Raw genomic sequence first — 20,036 nt, forward strand, 5'->3', positions numbered from 1 at the left:
TTGCACTTAATAGGCAAAAAAATAGAAAAGTTCAAAGCAGACCCTGTAGTTGTGGGTCATATTTTAGTCCAGCAGAAGAATGCTTTTACTGTATGGTACCTCATAATCTGCCTTTTGATTTTTGCCCAGTCTTCATGAAAACATGTTATGTTATAAAATATAGAGATGTCAAAGTTCAGTAGTGTTCATCAATGACAAGTCAAGTAAAGCAGGTAACTGGTTCACATGAAATTCATTTTTTAATTTGACACATGGAACAATGTTGCAAACCTGTTCTCAGACACAGGAGGATGCAATAGAAACAACAGGCACAAGTTCTAGGCCAAAAAATAGGACCATATTTTAAGATAAAAGTATAGTTTATTCTTTCTATCATGTAATGTATTTGGCAGATTATAAGGCATCCTTTTCTTTATTATGATTTTATTAGAGAAAAATGCGTATCATTGAAAAGCATTAAACTGATACACCAAAAGAAAAAAGTATAGAATCACATAGGGTAGAAATAACTAATCCAAATATTTTGGGGCATATATTTCCCAACTTTACATTCTGTGATTGTACCCAGAAATATTATATACTAATGTGATTAGTAAATGTGTGCACATATCTTATTATTCTTAAAACCTACTATGCACCTATCTACAGCTCATTAAAGATATTATGCATCTATTTAACTTCAGGTTTTTGTGTGTGTTTTTCACCATATTTTAAAACTCATCTCCTTCTTTAAAATTTTGTGGTTTTTCCCTAAGAATTCTCCAATGTGGCAATACACCTCATTTTTAAGCCATAACTAATGACAATTTTTAGATTCCCCTTTGCTTTTGCTTCTAAAAATTACCAAAAAAATTCTGATAGCATCCTTGTACAAACATTTCACATTTGTCATGTCAGTGGAATTTCGAGGACAAGGATGTGCTTATTTTTTAAAAGCTTTCAATGATGTTACCAAAGTGACATTCATGTTTTATCATCTTTAAGTCCACTGTATGTTTGATTTTGCTTATATGAAAATCACTATTGCATTCTATTTTTTTTTAAGCTTTAAAGGGTATTGGTACTTTGGTGTAGGAATTGTTTGTGGCTCTAAAATCACCCATGAAATGATTACCTGTTCAGCTTGTGCATAAAACTTTCACATAAAACAAAACAAAACAAAAAAATTTTCTCCTCTCTGCCTTCTACAAAGTTTTCCCTAGAGAATTTTCTCTTTATATTTCTTTCAATTACATTAACATTTCTCTTTCAATTATCCCTTATCAACGTATTCTTCTGTAAGAGAATTACAAAAATTAAGTTTAAGGGTTTTGTAAATCTGGGTTTTGGACCATAGCTGCTCCATAATAGTTCCTAAGTTATCATCAAATATGTATCATAGCAGCTAATCAAAGACTTCTTTCTTGAATAAGTATCTCCAGAGATCACAAACTTCTTAAATTGTTGTGTTTAAAGAAATTTTCCCAGGAGACTCCATTTGGCTTTTTATGAGACTGGTTTTAATTAGTTCCTTTAAAACTTTGCTTTTCTGTTGATATCAGCTCTGTCAGTTCCCCCTCTGGGCAGTTCCCATAGATAAAACTGCTCCCATGTGACGGAGGGAGGACTGCCAGAGAGACGCAGTTTCCTGCTGAGCTGTGTCACAGTCTCCAGGCCACTCGTTCATTCTGATATACTTGAAGGCACTGCCTCTACAAGACCCTGACTTGTTCTCGAGCCATCCAATCCTCAATCAGGAAGTTCCTAGAACACCCTGAATAGTCTGGGCAAATTCTGATAAGTCTTTCTTTTCTTTTTTTCTTACTCTTTTTTTTTTCTTTTAAACTTATTAAGAGGCAATATTTGGGGAAATGACTGACTGAAATGTGTCTGACTGACTTATATTTGCCTCATTGGCTTTCAGAGATTTTTTTCATTCTAAAAGAGTTCATGGGTCACTAAATAAACCAATGTTAGGTAATATGTCAGTAAATATCTATGTCTGTGTCTGTATCTACATCAATATCATCTCTATCTACATAGAATATTTTGGTGAAATATCTACATTATTGTGCACTCTTGATGAAAAATTTCAATCAGTAAGGATCTCACAGCTGTGAAAAGTCACAATTATTTAAGTAGCTTTTTCATCACAATATTGGTAAAAACAGATCAAATCTGTTACTCAGAGGATATTGTCATCTAAATCTCTCAAAGAGAAAAGTAAGTGAAATCATAATATCATATTTAATATTTTGAGTGCCAATAGTAACTTTTATCTTCTAGTGTAGGAAACATCTTCTAATTTTATCTCCACTTTAGTGTAAAATACTACTCAAAGGCTTCTAGACCATGAGTTACTCTCTTTGGTTTGAAGAGCTGATAATTCTCAACACTCAAACTTTACACCAAAAAGACTACCTTTTTGGGGGGAAGGGCATTGTTGACAAGACTAAAAGTAAGTATATAAACAAAAGGGTTCTTAGTATCTCAGATTAAAAAATGAGTAATGAATCCCTTGTATAAGCACTCGAGCAAGAATCCTAATTGATGCAACAGTGGAGACAGTTCCTTAGAGACATGAAGTTTCAACAATAACATCAGGCAGTCTACTTCAGTGAAAATCATCTGGTAAGAAACCAGACAGACTTCTTATTTTGTTCTCATTTCTCATTTAAAGCACTCAACAATCATAAAAGACCATTTTCCTCTTCCTGATTATTTTTATCTAGACAAAAAAGGAAAAAGGAAATATGTCAGTATACTTACTCTTAATATTTTGAATGTATCATTTCAATTTTTTTGTTAATATACCTGCTGCATCTGAATAAGTTAAAAGATTGCCCTTCTTTAAGGAGAACAACAACCAACTACTGAGATTTCAAATGTTTCAACATAGTATATCTCTATATTCTATATACATATTGAAATAAAGAATACATATACCTACATATCTAGACAGATATTATATAGAACATAAATATAAAATTTCATATTTCAATCTCATATATTTCTATATTTATAGTAATGATAAACATAGAGACAAATGTGATAAAACTAAAAGGATATAAATGAATATAACTTGCTAATACCAATCAAAAGAAGTCTGGAAAATCTATATTAATATTAGAAAAACTAAGTTTCAGAGTAAAATTTAATACCAGAAATAAAGGTCATTTTATGATTACAGAGGTCAGCTTTATTAAAATGGCATAGAAATCCTCAGATTTTATGCTTTTAATAATAGATTTTCAAAGTACATGGGACAAAAACTGATAGGATGTAAGGAGAAATGGAATACAACTATAGTTACATATTTCAATATTCTTCTCTCAATACTGACAGAACAAATAAACAGAAAATCAGTAAGGACATGGAAGACTTGAGCAATACTACCAACTAATGACCAATGGATAAAACCGGGCAGGAAGTTAACAAGGAAATTGAACTTGAAAAATTCTAAAGCCACTCTACCTAACAATAGCAAAATAGACATTCTTTTCAAGTGAACACTGAACAGTTGTCAAGTTAAACTATATTCTGGGCTATAAAACAACTCTTGGTAAGTGTGAGAGCATTCAAATCCCACAAGGTATATTCTTGTGAAATTAAATTACAAGTCACAAGAGAAATTGCCAGAAAATCCCCAAATATCAAGAAAATGAATAACACACTTAAAAAATAACTCATGTTTCAAAAAGGAAAAATAGGGAAATTGTAAAGAAGATGGCCTCACTGGTGAATTCCATCAAACATTTAAAGAATTAATGCCAGCAGTTCTCAAAGTCACCTAAAATTTGAAGAAAGGAGAACACTTCCAAATTCATTTTATGAGGTCAGTATTAGCCTGATTCCCAAGCCAGAAATGTTACTCCAAAAAAAAAAAAAAACTACAGGTCAATATTTCTGATGAACATAGATACAAAAATCCTCAAAATAGTAGTGTGCCAAATTGAACAGTACATTAAAGAGATCATATAATATGAACAAGTGGAATTTATCCCCGGGATGCAAGAATGTTTCAACCTATGAAAATCAATATGGTTAACAGAATGGAGGACACAAATCACAAGATCATCTCATTAGAATCAGAAAACAGATGTGACAAATTCAAACCCTTTCATCTAACTGGCTATAGAAGGAAACTACCTCACATAATAAAGGCAGTATATGTGAACCTAAAGCTAACATCATTCTCAGTGGTAAAAAATGAAGGCCCTTCCCTCTAAGATCAGGAACAAGACAAAGATGCCTACTCTTACCACTTGTATTCAAACTAGTACTGGAAATCCTAGTCAGGACAATTAGGCAAGAAAAAGAAATTAAAAGGCATGCATATAGGAAAGGAAGAAGTGAAATTATCTTTGACTTGCCTTTATATGTAGTAAACCCTAAAGACTATACTAAAAGCTCTTAGAATTAATAAACAAATGCAATAAGGTTGTGGTATAAAAATTAATATATTTCATATATTTTTTATCTATAATATATATAAATGCACTAACAATAAACTATCTGAAATGGAAATTTAAGAAAACAGTTCCATTTACAAAATCATCAATAAAAATACAATACTTAGGAAAAATTTAATAAAGGAAGTGAAAGACTTATACACCAAAAACTTTAAACCCACAGATGGATGAAATAAAAAGAAGACACAAATAAATGGAAGGACATCCTGTGTTTGTGAATTGAAAGTCCTAGTATTGTAAAAACCCATAATACCCAAAGTGACCTATGGATTCAGTGCAATCCCCATCAAAATCCCAGGGTAATTTTTTACAGAAATAGGACAACAATCCTAAAATTCATATGAAACCACAAAAGACCACAAAGAGCCAAAGCAACCTTAAAAAAGAATAATAAAGCTGGGAACATCACACTTACTGATTTGAAAACATATTATAAAGCTTTAATAATCAAAACAGTACTACTTGCATAGACAGACATATAGACCAATGAAATAGAATAGAGAGCACAGAAACAAATTCATGCATTTATGCTCAACTGATTTTTCACCAGGGTGCCAATACACAAGTGGGAAAGGACAATCTTCTTTATAAATATTGTTGAGAAAACTGGATATCCACTTGGAAGAATGAAATTTGATGCTTATCTCATACCATATACAAAATCAACATAAAATGGGCTAAAGACTTAAATACAGGACTTGAAACCATGAAATTCCTGCAAGTTTTTTGACATTGGTCTTGGAAATGATTTCTTGGATATGACACTAAAAGCACAGGCAACAAAAGCACAAGTAAACAAGCAGGATTACATCAACCTAAAAAAATTCTGCAAAGCAAACCATTAACAAAATTAAAAGACAACATCCTGAGCAGGAGAAAATATTTGCGTTCCATTTATCTGATGAGAAGTTAACACCCAAAATATATAAGGAGCTCCTACAAGTCAACAATAAAAGCAAACGACTGCACTAAACTATGTTTTCTACCTTTATCTTGTATCTACCTACCACTTCAGCATTTTATTAAAAATAATAATAATAAAGAGAGAAATGTGGTATCCACATATAAATCAAGTATAAAAACCAAATGAGTATTCATATTTGAACTGACTGTTTATAGTTCATAATGCATGAGCAAAACCGAAAGTTTCTGTGATGACTGCCCTTGTACTGTTCACTATGTAACTTATTCATTATGTAAGAATTTGTTCTACATGTAAAAACTTGTTTGTTATGCCTCAGAAGATTGGAGACTGACAAAAATTAGGCTTGGGGTGGAATAATGATTGTGCATTGAGCATTGACTCCCCTATACAGAATTTTATTGTCGTTAACAACCATTTGATCAATAAATATGAGAGATGCCCTCACAAAAAAAAAAAAAAAAAAGGACAGACTTCCAATGGTAAAATAAATTAGTAACCAGGATGTAATGTATAGCATAAGGAATATAGTCAAGATATTGTAACAGCTTGGTAGGGTGATAGCTGGAACCTAGAATTATGTATATAAATCTTCTACCACTGTGTTGTACACTTGAAACTCATGTAATGTAATACTGTGTGTCAACTACCCTTCAATAAAAAATAATTATTAAAAAAAAAAAAAAAAAAAAAAGCAAACGACTGAATTAATAAATGGGCAAAGGATTTGAGTAGATGTTTCTGCAAAGTACAGGTACCAATAACCAAAGGTGGAAAGATGCTCACCATCGTCAATCATTAGGGAATTGCAAATCAAAACCACAATGAGAACTCACTTCACACCTGTAAAGATAGTCTAAAGAAAAATAAAAGCAAAAGATAAGTGTTGTCAAGAATGTAGAAAAATTATACGATATGAAAGAGAAGTTCCAACATCAGCACTCTCTGGAAGACTCATCCCAGAAGATGATCATCAAAAAACCCCAACAAAGATCCACGCACTGCTACAGCTGTAGATGCACTCATCCCACCAGCTCCTGGACTTGCCATGGGAATGAAGGAGATATCTAAGCTGGCCTGTGCATACAGTAAAACAACAAATTTGACTGGATCTATACTGTTGGAACTCAATCAAGAATTAGGAGAAGTGCAAATTGTAGTGCTCCAAAATCTTACAACTACAGACTATTTACTATTAAAAGAACATAAGGGATGTGAACATTCCCCAGGAATGGGTTGTTTTAATTTGTCTGATTTCTCTCAGACTGTTCAAGTTCAGTTGGACAATATCTACCATATCATAGATAAGTTTTCACAAATGCCTAAGATGCCTAACTGGTTTTCTTGGTTTCACTGGAGATGGCTGGTAATTACAGGTATGCTTTGGTTATGTAACTATACTCCTATTATGCTAATGTGTGTGCTCAATTTAATTAGTAGTTTAAAACCTATACATGCTGAAGTTACTCTACAAGAAGATAGGTCAAAGAAATAATCAATCTTCCCATGTTTTCTTCCACCTGCTACTTCTATAGCTTTTCTTCTTCCTTCCTAATTACAACCCTTAAATAAAATTCGTGCCTCATATCAAATTTACCGAGTATCATAATTCTTCCAAGTGGTAAAGATACCTCAAGACAAATGCTAGGCATAGAAGCTACAGGGCATAAATATGCAAAGAAATAAAAAGCGAACCATTTCAAACAATAAGGCTTCTCTCTCACTTACCAACTTTACATTTCCCTGTATGGCCCCGGAAGATGACTGGTTAGCCAGAGACGGGTAAGATTCCTCAAGGAAGGAACAACCTAAGACAGGCACAGTCGCAGGGGGGTCATCAGGTGAGAAATTGGGGATCAACAGAGGTGAGGCTTAGAACCTCACCCCCCCTGTTCTGAGAGAAATCTTATGCATACGTGGATGTTTTATTGCCCTTGTCTAGCTTGGATTAACACATAGTCTACAGGCACACACCTGATCATCTACATTTGCTCTCTTACAACACTAAACTATGTTTTCTTCCTTTATCTTGTATCTACCTACCACTTCAGCATTTTATTAAAAATAATAATAATAAAGGGAGAAATGTGGTATCCACATATAAATCAAGTATAAAAACCAAATGAGTATTCATATTTGAACTGACTGTTTATAGTTCATAATGCATGAGCAAAACCGAAAGTTTCTGTGATGACAGCCCTTGTACTGTTCACTATGTAACTTATTCATTATGTAAGAATTTGTTCTCCATGTAAGAACTTGTTTGATATGCCTCAGAAGATTGGAGACTGACGAAAATTAGGCTTGGGGTGGATTAATGATTGTGCATTGAGCATTGACTCCCCTATACAGAATTTTATTGTCGTTAACAACCATTTGATCAATAAATATGAGAGATGCCCTCACAAAAAAAAAAAAAAAAAAAAAAAAAAAAGGACAGACTTCCAATGGTAAAATAAATAAGTAACCGGGATGTAATGTAATGTATAGCATAAGGAATATAGTCAAGATATTGTAACAGCTTGGTAGGGTGATAGCTGGAACCTAGAATTATGTATATAAATGTTTTATCACTGTGTTGTACACTTGAAACTAATGTAATGTAATACTGTGCATCAACTACCCTTCAATAAAAAATAATTATCTAAAAAAAAAAAAAAAAGAATTCAGTTGGAATGTAAAAAAAAAAAGAATGTAGAAAAATTATAATCCCAGTATACTGGGTTTGGGAATATAAAATAGTGAAGCCATTGCAGTAAAGAGTATGGAGTTTCCTCAAACAATTAAAGATAGAATCATTGTGTGATCAGCATTCCCACTTCTGGATATATATCCAAAATAATTGAAATCAGCATCTCAAAGAGCTAGCTATCTGTACCCCCATGCTCATTGCAGCATTCTTCACTGTATCTACGATACAGGAACCACTTAAATGTCCATCTACAGATGAGTGGATAAAAAATGTGGTATAAACATACAATGGAGTATTATTCAGCCTTAAAAATTAAGTAAACCCTGCTGTATGCTACAACATGGAAAAAAACCGGAAGACACTATGGTGACAAGCCAGTCACAAATATTGCTTAATTCCACTTATATGAAATATCTAAAATAATCAAACCCACAGAAGCAGAGAGTGGAATGATGGTTGCCTGGGCTTTGGAGTGGTGTTTATTCAGGGGTTTGGAGGAAGGAGAAATGGGAAGGATCAAGCTAAATAATATTTTCTTTTGAATATACAATTTGGCAGGCTTAGTTTTTTTTATTCAGAACCTTCACGATAGTCCTCCACTGCCTGGCAAATTGATGACAGCTGGCTCAATGCATGGGTGAATTTGTTGTGGCATCTGATGAATACCCAATTTTTAACTAGTCATGAAATTGAGAATTCCTGATAAGAACTTTTCCATGTTTTTTCTATTAAGATTATAATATGTCTCACTCTGGAAGGTGCAGGGATAGAAAAGTTAGAATTCTGACACCAAGGAGTAGCCTAGAGGCTGAATTTTTTTAATTCCAGAGTGTTCTTCTTCATTCTTTGTAGGTTAATTTTTAATAGCCTTGTTCTGACAACCAGCAAAATACTGATACCCATTGTCCTCATTTCTTCATTCCAACTTTTAATTCTTTTATGCTTTTAATTGCATTTTAAGGAACATCTGCCTCTTCCTTACTACTATGTATTAGAATTATTTGAACTTCCTTTTCAATTATCTTAGACTTCCATGTATATTGCTGTTTGGGTTTCCCAGATTTCTTTTAAAGTCCTGTTTTCATGACACACAAATATTTATTGCCTAATTCAGCTATATTCTGAGTTTGGATACTCATTTTATTTTAACAAATATTTTCAACAATCTTAAGTTCTTTAATTCCACAACTGTAATTAATATTTTGACATTATACTTATAACTTCAGATCCTTTTAGAAGAGCTTTTCCTCACATTTATTTTAGATATCATTTTTTCTGTGTAATCTGCAAATCTTTTATCTTTAAAAAATTTCAACATTTTATGTGTATATATATATGCATGTATATGTGTATTTCAGCATTTTATATATGCATGTGTATATATACATTATATATTTTTATACATATTCCAATAAAATATACCTTTATAAATAAGCTTCAGGATCCTAGATATCAAATTTACTTCCACTTAAAATATTTATTTGGATATGTATTTTTGTTTTCTTTCCTTTTACTTTACTATATCATGCTACTCTTATTAAAATTGCTTTAAAAATTTTAGTAATATAGGATTACTAGTTAGCTAAGTAAGTTCAGAGATTTCTCTACCTGGAAATTGACCTGCTAAGAACTAGGCACTCAATACATTTTAATTTAATCCATTAAATTATCAGTAACACCAAGATTGGAAGGACACTTTAAATCAATTATTTTCTTGAAAGTCTGAAAAAATATAAAATAAGCTATTTGTTTCCTGTTTGATTTGCACTATTTTATTTTTATTTCAATTTCATTTGCTAAATCACAAGTAAAGTGAGGGTTACATTTGCTAGAAAATTATTTTCGTGTCCTCTGAAAAGAATTTTACTCTAAGAGGTTTTGTTTGCATGGAAATTGAGAGTGAGCTCGTGATGGAGAGTGTTCATTCTGGGCACAATAAATGTTTGAGAAAGTTAACCTGAATAGAGTCAGATCAAGAAGGAACAAACAGATTTAGAGCTTTATAGTTTACGCTTAGCTTGGTGTTTTATTTCTGGAGTTGAACATACTCTCACTTCTTTGAGACCAATGCAGGTTTTTTTGGAGGAATGACTAAAGGCTTGTCTCTTGTTTATTTCTGAGTGTAAATAAATGGGCTCAACATGGGAACAATGGACGTCATTAGCACTGTCACACCCTTGTTAATGGCCACTGACTCCTTTGCTGAAGGTTTGACCCAGATGAAGATACAGCTGCCATAGGTGATGGAATCCACATCATGCAAGAACAGGTGGAAAACGCCCTTTACTGATGCTGGGCAGAGGTAAACGGTTTCTACGTAAATGTAAGAACAACTCACACAACCGTCAGAATGAAGCTCAGCATGGCACAGACAACAACCAACAGCTCTGTGAGCCATGTGTCTGAGCATGAAATCTTCAAGACAGGAGATACCTCACAGAAAAAATGACATGTGAGTCACAAACTTCCAAATTTAGGAACAGAGTAAGTTGTGGGAATATGATTAACAAACAACAAGCCAGCCAGCCAACAGCAGAGGACAAGCCTCTTGCAGATTCTGCTGCTCATGATGGTCACATAATGCAGGGGTTTGCAGAAGACCATACAGCAGTCACAAGACATGGCAGCAGGAGAAAAACTTGTTACTTTAGACATGTCAATAAAAACACCTGAATTATACAATTATGTGTAATTGACCTCTCACCTGTTGCTAAGTTGTACAGATACCTAGGAATACAAACAGATGTAAATGAAATGTCTAAGAGGCAAAATTCTGTAGGAAAAAGTACATGTGTGTTTTAAGGTGGGAGTTCACTAAAGTGAGGAATGTGATAGTCAGATTCCCAGTTATACTCAGCATATAAATGAGAAATAGAAACATGAAAATTGTGATCTGAAGTTGAGGGTCATCTGTAATTCCCAACAGGATGAAGGGTGTTATTGTGTGGTTTTTCCATCACTGACAACTATTGAATTTTATTCAATTTCATGTAAACTTTGGAGATATCTTATTTGAATAGAGTGTTACTAAGCCAGATAGCAATAAACAGTGATTACTAGAGACAGGGAACCAATTCACCATATAGTTTCTTCTGTAAATTAGCAATTGATATTGCCAGTACTCTGGTGGGCTTGGCTACTCAATTATTTTATTTTATTGCTTTAGCTGTATTGTGATAGATTTGTAAACTTTTTAAAAATTGTCCTTACCACCCCCTTTTCCTCCTTTCACAGTTTGTGTATACCCAAGGCAGGATTTTCTCATCCAGTGATTATATTTGACCCACAATGTATTGTGATTCAACAAAATTAAGATTTCTTCTTATGTCTTAAGATTTTCTTATTTCAAAGGTGAATATTTATATTTAATCATTTGTTTTGTGTCTTTCCTTGAAGATTGGTCATTATAAAATGTAAATATGTAAAAACTAACCTAAGATCCATCAGACTTTGTTGATCCATCTGCAACTTGTATTTTATGTTTTGCCACTATAGCCAAGCATGTATTTACATTGTTTTGTTTTGTGTTTTAACATGCAACTTCTACATTGTTGGATCACTCCTCTGACTCTTCTTGTGCTTCTCTGGTAGCATGTAATTTACATCCAGTCCCCATTGGATACACAATACAGAGTATTTTAATGCACTGTTTATTTTCTATGTGTGAAGAAATGTTTGGCCCAATGATATTACAGCTGGAAAAAAACATATTTCTTTTATGCTTTCAGTCTGTTTAGTTAGGTATGAAAAACACACTACTACTTTGTTATCACTTTCTCTAAGTTCAAAATCGAATTAAAAATTCTTACTATACTCTCCACACACCTGTCTTGGTTCTCTCCCTCAGTCTTAGCTATAGTGGCAGCACCATGGTAAGAGCAGAATTTCTATAGCAAGGTTTCCATGGTCTAATACCCAGTTTCCTGCTCATGTCTGTATGACCTTGGGCAAGTTTCCCAACCTCTCAGGACTCCAGTTTCTTAATCTATAACATGCAGATAATAGTATCTATTATATACAATTAAAATGATTACAAAAGGTGATAAATTTGTCATAAAATCTGATGCACGATGTGTGCTGCATATATATCAGCTGTTATTTTCTGGATTCCTACAGATAATTCATGTGATGTGAGTTCAAAACCACAAACTCCTACATGGCTCTTAAGCTGAGTAGCCCATATCTTTTTTCTACTTCATGTTCCTTATAGTAAAAATAGGAGATTATATTTATTGAGACTTTACCATGTGATAGGTCTTGTAGTCAACACTTCACATTTATTATCTGTCTGGAAAAAATATCTCCCCTCCTATCTGTGTCCTTCCACATTCTCTTTATTTTCCAGGCTCCTAAAATACCCAGATACAACTATTTATTTGTGATTTTCACTTTGAGCATCACTTCTACTGGAAAGTCTTCTAAAATTGTATCATCTGTGTTAACTGGTCCTCATTTGCTTTCATAGCAAGTAGTTGTTCCCGCCACCTTAGCACTTACTCTGAGTAAGTAAGCTTCTGCATATCAAGGATTGTTTTCCTTATTACTAGGACAGCTACCAAAACTAGCAATCTAAGACTTACAGTCAATAGTAAGACATTATGCTTATTGATTTGCCTATACATTCAAATCTGTCATCTGTCCTCTTTAGGTTTCATCTTAAAACTACTTTGTCACCAAATTATTTAAAATTTGTATGTCCTCATATTTAACATTGGGGATTTTTTTTTTTTTTTGGCACTTGAAATAGTTCTGCTAGTGAGTAACATCATGTATACCATGAAACTATTACCCTCTTTATATATGTTATTACCTTCCATGGTGGCCAAATTGTTAACTGGCATCTCTTCTTTGTTTTAGCTGTCAAGCAGATAAATAATTGTATATTTCACGACGGCTCTTTTTGCTTTCTTGAGGAATCTGTAAGATATTCAAAGTGGAAATGAAGAAATTTGCATATTTGAGTACATAATGCTATTCATCTTAAAATATGTTACAAACATTTTTATATTCCTATAAGATAAATATACTTAATGCCATTTAATTTCAACTCATATTTATATAACTTGTTTTTTTATCCCTCTTTTTGTAAATTCTTATGATTCCAAAATTTCAACTATTGAAAAACAGCTTTATGAATGCACCACTAGATTTAAGTGAATTTCCAGCACACATTTATGTCTTTCTTTGTTTTCTATAATTGTTAAAATGTTGTCAAAAAGCATCTTTTTTATAAACATTATTGCATGATTTCATAATAATTCCTGGAAATGAAATTTCAAGGAAAAAGGAGATAATCATTTAGAAATTTGTACAGATTTACAGAGGTGTATCATCATAAAATACTCACCCTCTTCAGATATTAGGGCAGGATCAACTCTCACTGTAAAACCAGTTACTACAGTTAAACCCCAAGGTTTACTGGTACCATCACTGGAAAGGAAAGATGACAATGATTTTTTGAAGAACTTTGACATTACTAGGGATTGTAGGACACATCATAGTAAGTGCAATAGATCAATCATTTTAATTACATGGGAGGATACTCTTTTGGGTCTTCTGAACTTCCTTAATCTGTTACTCATCACCCCAGTGGTTCCTAGAGCTTTACAGAGTAACATGCTTTTTCCTGTACCCTCTGGGTAGTACTTGTTCCAAAATATTCTTCAATTTTTCCACTCTTTAAAATGCTAGTTTTTAAGAGGCAAAGTTTCTAGGAAATATTTTCTGGCTCTCTCTTGATAGAAAGTAAAATATTGTTAAAATATTTACCCCTCTTGCTTTGAAATAATTGGTTTTGTGACTTCTCTGAATAGAGTAAGAGGCTTTTATACTATTAAGATTTATATTTGATTTATAGATATATAAGATTTATATTTAATTATGATAACCTCAAACTAAAACAAATGGCTCTTTGGTGACCAAGGGTCAAACATCACTAATGAGTCTCCTTCATAATGAACTTGGGAAAAAAAAATCCCTGACAGATGTAGCAGTGGGAACAGTGTCCTTAAGATACAAAGATGCAACAATAGCTAGAGGAACCAGTCAAGATACAAAGGAAAAAGCCAGGCAGTCCAGTATATACTTCCAGTAATTTTTTGAGATGTGGGTTGTAAATGAAAACTTTTCTTTCACCTTAGATATTAGAAGGAAGGAGAGAGGACAAATAACAGATGGGTCAAATAAGAAAGCAAATAGCAAGAAGGTAGATTTAAACACAATTATAGAAGTGACTATAGGAAACAAATGTATTAAAAATTGTCCGACTAAAGAGAAATCATACTCTTACATCATTCACTTACAACTTGAAAGTTTTTTTGAAAGCAATTTTAGACACAAATGGGAGTGGGCTATACCATGTTTTAATGGATTTGAACTCTCAGCATTATTAACACATTAATTTTCCCCAGCTTGGCCTATAAGTTGAATGCAACCTTAAAATCACTGAAGAAAATGTTTTACTTGTTTGCAGTAATTGAAAAGAGTTTTTAAGTATTCTGAAAAGCAAAATTTTATGAAAGACAAAGGATGAGAAGAGCAAAGCAAACCTGAGGAAGTAGAAGAAAGTTGTTTGAAATTCACTGCTCAATAGAAAAACCTTATAAAGCTCCTATAAATAAAACAGTATAGTATTGATTCAAAGGTAAACATATCAATGGAATGAAATTATTAAACCTAAAAGTGATTCACGTATATAACAACTGATTAGGGCAAAGTTGTCACTGAAAGCAGGGAGAAAAGGGCACTCTTTTCAATAGATAATGCTGGGACACCAGGACATTCAAATGGGAAAAATACATAGACAAAATTTAATTTCAGATGAGCCATTAACCCCATTTGTAAGGTCTGTGAGTATAACTTATAGAACATAGTTACTTACCTTCACGATAACAAATAAAAACTAGAGAATCAGGGACCTCCAAAACAAAAGGGTTTATTGAGCCTTTATAGTTGCTATACAGAATAAGGACTGAGTACTGGGACAGAAGTTTCTGCTTCACCAGCAGCAAAGCCAGTTAACAGAAACTTGTCTGTTTATGTGAGGTGACCTTCCCTTGTGTTTCTTCCTCACTGTCTGGCCCTTATGTCACCTAATTTAGGACATTTCAAAATGTTTGCCTTGTCAGTGATTTTGGATGAGGAAAAGATTTCTGAAACAAAAAAAACAAACAACCCTATGAACAAAAGAAATGAAGTGATGAACTGAACTTCATTAAACTTAAGTTTTTCAAAGACAACATAAACAGTATGGAAAAGCAAGACACAGAGGATAAACAATTTCAAAACATACCCTGACAAAGGACTGATTATAGAACATTCCAAAAACTCCTAAAAATAAATTTAAAAAAGAAAGTGATCTAATAAAAAGGACAGATTACTTGAATAAGCACTTCACAAAATAGGATGCCCAATATCCCCAAAAGCATGACAAGGTATTCAACATCATTACTTACAGCACGGCTAACATTAGTAGTTTTGACAGAGTTACTTGGCAGAATATGGAACATTTATAGGCATATACATTGCTGATAGAATAAATTGGCTCACTGTGTTTGAAAATTACTTGACAATATCAACTAAGGCAAACATATGGCTTCCGTATAGGATACACAATTGTTTTTGCCTGTGAAATTTTCATTTTCAGATTTTTCTTGCTTCTAGTTAGGGTCTTGTTTTCCTCTTAAAGAAGACCCTTTAACATTTCTTGTAAGGACAGTTCAGTGGTGGTGAACTCTTTAAAGTTATTTTTATCTCTGAAGCTCTTTATCTCCCCTTCCATCCTGAATGATAACTGTGCTGGGTGGAGTATTCTTGGTTGTAGGTTCTTTTCTCTTTCAGAACTTTGAATATATCACGTCACTCCCCTAGAGTTTCTGCTGAGAAATCAGCTAATTGTCTTATGGGGTTCCCCTTGCATGTAACCCATTGCTTTTCTTTTGCTGTTTTTAAGATTTTCTCATATTTTCTGATCTTTGATACTTCCATCATGATGTGTCCTGGTGTGGGCCTACCTGGGTTTATCTTGATTAGGGCTCTCTCTGCTTCCTATACCTGGATGTCTGTTTCTTTCTCTGCTTTAGGGAAGCTTTCAGCTATTATTTCTTCCAATAAGTTTTCTACTCCTTTTAGTCTTCTTATGGGACTCTTACAATGCAAATGTTTGAATGTTTGATATTGTCCCAAAGCTCTCTGAATTTATCCTCATTTCCTTTTTTTCTTTATTTCTGTTCAGCTTGAGTACTTCCTATCACTGCCTTCCAAGGCGCTCACCTGGTCTTCCAGACCCTCCAGTCTGCTGTTGATTTCTGCTCATGTATTTGTCATTTTTTTATTGTGCTTGTTGCATTCTTCATCTCTGATTGGTTTGTTTTAGATTTTCTCTCTTTCTGTAGAGGCTGTCACTGAGTTCCTCCACTCTCCTCTCAAGTCTGGTGAGCTTCTTCATAATCATTAACTTGAACCTTTATCTGATAGATTGCTTAACTCTTGTTTCATTTGGTTCTTTTTCTTAAGTTGTGTCATGTTCTTTTGTTTAACTATATTCCTCTGTCTCCTCATTTTGTTTGACTTTCTGTGCTTGACTTTATCAGTTAGGAGAAAGAAAAGAACTACGTCTCCCAGTCTTGAAGGATCGGCCTTGGGTAAGGAAGGCCCCTAGGTAGACTGTGTGTGCCTGGTAGTTTGGGCTAGCTTACTGAAGGCTAGTGTGTGTGAGTCAGGGTGTCCTGGTGTCAGGGCCCTCATGGCATGGCTGGAGGGGGACATATTTGGAAGGGCTCAACTGGAGGGGTTCCTGAGTGGATACTGATGTGCTCCACACTGGAAGGAGGCAGTGGACCCAGCCCCTCCTCTGAAGCTACCAGCTCCATGCTCTGTTTCAAAAGAAACAAAATCTATTTTTGTGGCTAATATGATTATTGTTGCCCCTACCCTCATTATAAAAATGAGAAGACTGAAGTCTAAGGAAGTGAAAAAATCTGTCCAAGAACATGGAGCTGACATAACCATCTGATGTTAAACCCTAGCACTGCCCTACTTTGCTACCTTACTTCTATTAAAGAATATTTTATAATGTGAATGAATACCAGGCTAGCATTCATAACCAGATTCTAGGTTCGCTCGGAAGTTCACTCCTTCATGAGACCTTGGACTGAAAAAAAAATTCAGTTTTTCACATGTGTAAAATGCAGCACTTGGATGGTTAGATTTTCTCACATGAGCTATACTCCTACTAGATTATAGTTTTTTACAAGGAGAGAGGTGATGAGTGTGTGCGTGTTTGTGTAGAAGCATTAAATGCTTACTAAATGCACGTGAATTAAATGCCATTAATAGGACTGTGATATATGCATCAAATTTTAGAACTGTGAGTACTCATCAAGGTCACCTAGGAAACTACCTCTATATACTGATGAAACCAACAGTGGTTGTTACTTGTCCCAGTAACACAAATCAAGAGTGGTTGAGTTGGATCATAAAGCACTCCAACTGAATACTATTCACCAAGGGAAAATGAATAGAAGGAACACACCCCAGATTATACAATAAATGTGTCCCATACATTTGACAAAAGCAACTCTCTAAAACTATTCTGGTCAACTATTCCAAATGATCATCTTCAACTCTCCCTAGGATTTGTTCAAGGCATGAAGAGCAATTATCTACTATCTAGCACTTACAGGTCACAGCAATATGACAGACAATAGAGTAGGAATTAACCACTTATTATTAACTGTCCTTGCTAGAGCTCATTTTTCCTTATGGGATGTAAGAGAAAGAGACAATATTTGGAAATTAACAAGCAGATGAGAAATAGCCATTCATTCAGGAGTACTATGTAACTATCTTTTAGACTTGCCAGTTGAAAGAGGTACTTACAGTATGTTTACACATGAGGCACTTACTGTACATTTTGCTATCAGCATCATGTACAGGATCTCTCTCCCAAGTACAGTTGAGTTTCCAATTTTACATTTCTCCCAATACTCAGCACACTGGTCCTGAAAAGAGAGAAGGGAGCAGGCCTCGTGGGTTACCTGGTTATTTTTATTAAGTTTAGTAAACAATTTCAGTAAGAAAAGTTCTTGTCTAACATCTAGGATTGCTATCTACAGAGAAAGAGGGGTTGGAATCATCCATATTCTAAGAGGTCAGTTGTCATAGGTAATAATGTTGCTCTCAAGAATCTACACAGGAAATAAAACTGGCTAGGATTTAATAGCATAGATCAAGGGTCAGCAAACTAGAGCCTACAGGATTAATCTGTCCTGTTGCCTATTTTTATATATAACATTTTATATATAAACTTTGAAACACAGCCACACTCATTCATTTAGATATTATTTATGGCCGCTTTCCCATAATAATGGCAGAGTTGAATAGTTGCAACAGAGACCATACGACTCACAATGCCTAACCTATTTGCTATTTGTCCTCTTACAGAAAAAGAATTTGCTGGCCTCTGGTGTAGAGAAGGGAGAAAGAAATGCTGGGAGAAAGCACAAGGATGCAAAATGCCAAGGAAAGTAGCTTAAGTAAGTGAGAACTTAGCCTACTAAAGGAAAAAAGATAGAAAAATAAAAAGACTAGAATTTATCAAAGATGAGGATTGAGCCTATGTCAGAGCTGGAAGTGAAGAGGTGGTTTTGATATCCCAAGGTTGTTAGAAGAGAAATAAGGAGGTTGTGATCTTATGTAGTTGTGTTAACTTGCACGTGGAGTGGGCTTGTGCGACATCTTCATGCTGACACTTAAAAATATCTTAAACACACCCTAGATTATTCCATGTCAGCCCTGTAAGAGTACTGCCAAATAAGGGAAATGAGAGTTCAGTGAAATAAAGTAATTTACTCAATTTCACACATCCTAAGAAGCGGGGACAGGATCGTACCCAAAGCTATCTGACTACAAAACCTATGCATGTTATGCTTCCGCACATCTATAGAAAATGAACCTCATCCTGGGAGGGAGAATAATCAAAGACACTGAAGAGCACGAGGTGCTGATAAGAAACATCTGCCCTCTTATACTACTCCCTATCATGGCTCATAGGTGATATAATCATTAATTTCATAAAATGTTGGCTAATTGTTCTCCAAAACAGCTACATAGGTCAATACTTCATTTTATATCATAAAGGTTCTTTTTTTTACCCATGTCCTTACTATCATTTGTATAGGTTGATCTAATTTTTACCAACTTGGTATGTGTAAAATGATCTAATCTTTGATTTCAGTTTTTCCAAAAGCTGACAAGGCTGAGAATATCTTGGGAAATGTGCCTACTGTTTAGTGGCTGCCAAGACGCCGAGCCCATGTAGGGGGAACAGTGTGAGGCAAGACCTACTGGAGGTGAAGAAGGCTGAAGCTGGCTGGATCACGGCCTCGAGGAGGAGGAGGGCATCATGGCTGCTAAGAGATGAAGGCCCTCAGGAGAGTCTGGACTACTTCACCTCCACTTTTCTAGGGCCTGAAAAAGTCTACGTCCTGCCAAAGTGTTCCACCTCCTCCTCTTCCTCCTCCCTCTCCCCCTCCCCCTCCTCCTATGCTTCCTCCTCCTCCTTAGCAGCCATGAAGGCCCACCTGCGAGTACCTAACTGTGGGAATTTATTACTTTTGATTATGAGTACAAGCGTTTGCTGTTGAATTTTGAAAAGAATTTTAAGAACGTACAATGTGAACATAAACAGTCTAAAAATGAAAAAGTCTCTCTGACATGCAATGTTCATTCCTTTGAAATGCTGCTTAAAAAAATTGGATTCTAAATCAAGTAGTAGAGGTAGAAAGCTAGTATCAGTACTTTTAATATTAACTGGACTTAATTTCAATTCTAGGTTTTACCTAAGGTTATAAATCACCATGTGAATATTTGTGTTTATTTAAATATTTGTAATTCCTATGATGCATGATTCTAAAGTGTAGTTTTACACATATGGCATTTGGTTTTGTAGGCAGAGACCTGGACTTGGACC

The 20,036-nt window shown here is 34.3% G+C and overlaps 1 long non-coding RNA gene across 1 annotated transcript in view; it reads right to left on the reverse strand.

Moving 5' to 3' along the window:
• Nucleotides 1-213: 213 nt before the first annotated feature.
• Nucleotides 214-20,036, reverse strand: part of LOC118909793 (uncharacterized) — a 37,141-nt gene continuing 17,318 nt past the window's right edge. Inside the window, exons 4-7 of the long non-coding RNA XR_008992038.1 lie at nucleotides 17,945-18,066; nucleotides 13,413-13,495; nucleotides 12,876-12,982; nucleotides 214-2,707 (exon numbers count right to left, since the gene is read on the reverse strand). This is a non-coding gene — a long non-coding RNA (uncharacterized LOC118909793). The remainder of the gene's footprint in view (nucleotides 2,708-12,875; nucleotides 12,983-13,412; nucleotides 13,496-17,944; nucleotides 18,067-20,036) is intronic.

This window comes from Manis pentadactyla, chromosome 10, assembly GCF_030020395.1.
Source record: "Manis pentadactyla isolate mManPen7 chromosome 10, mManPen7.hap1, whole genome shotgun sequence".
In the NCBI taxonomy this organism is placed as follows: domain Eukaryota; kingdom Metazoa; phylum Chordata; class Mammalia; order Pholidota; family Manidae; genus Manis; species Manis pentadactyla.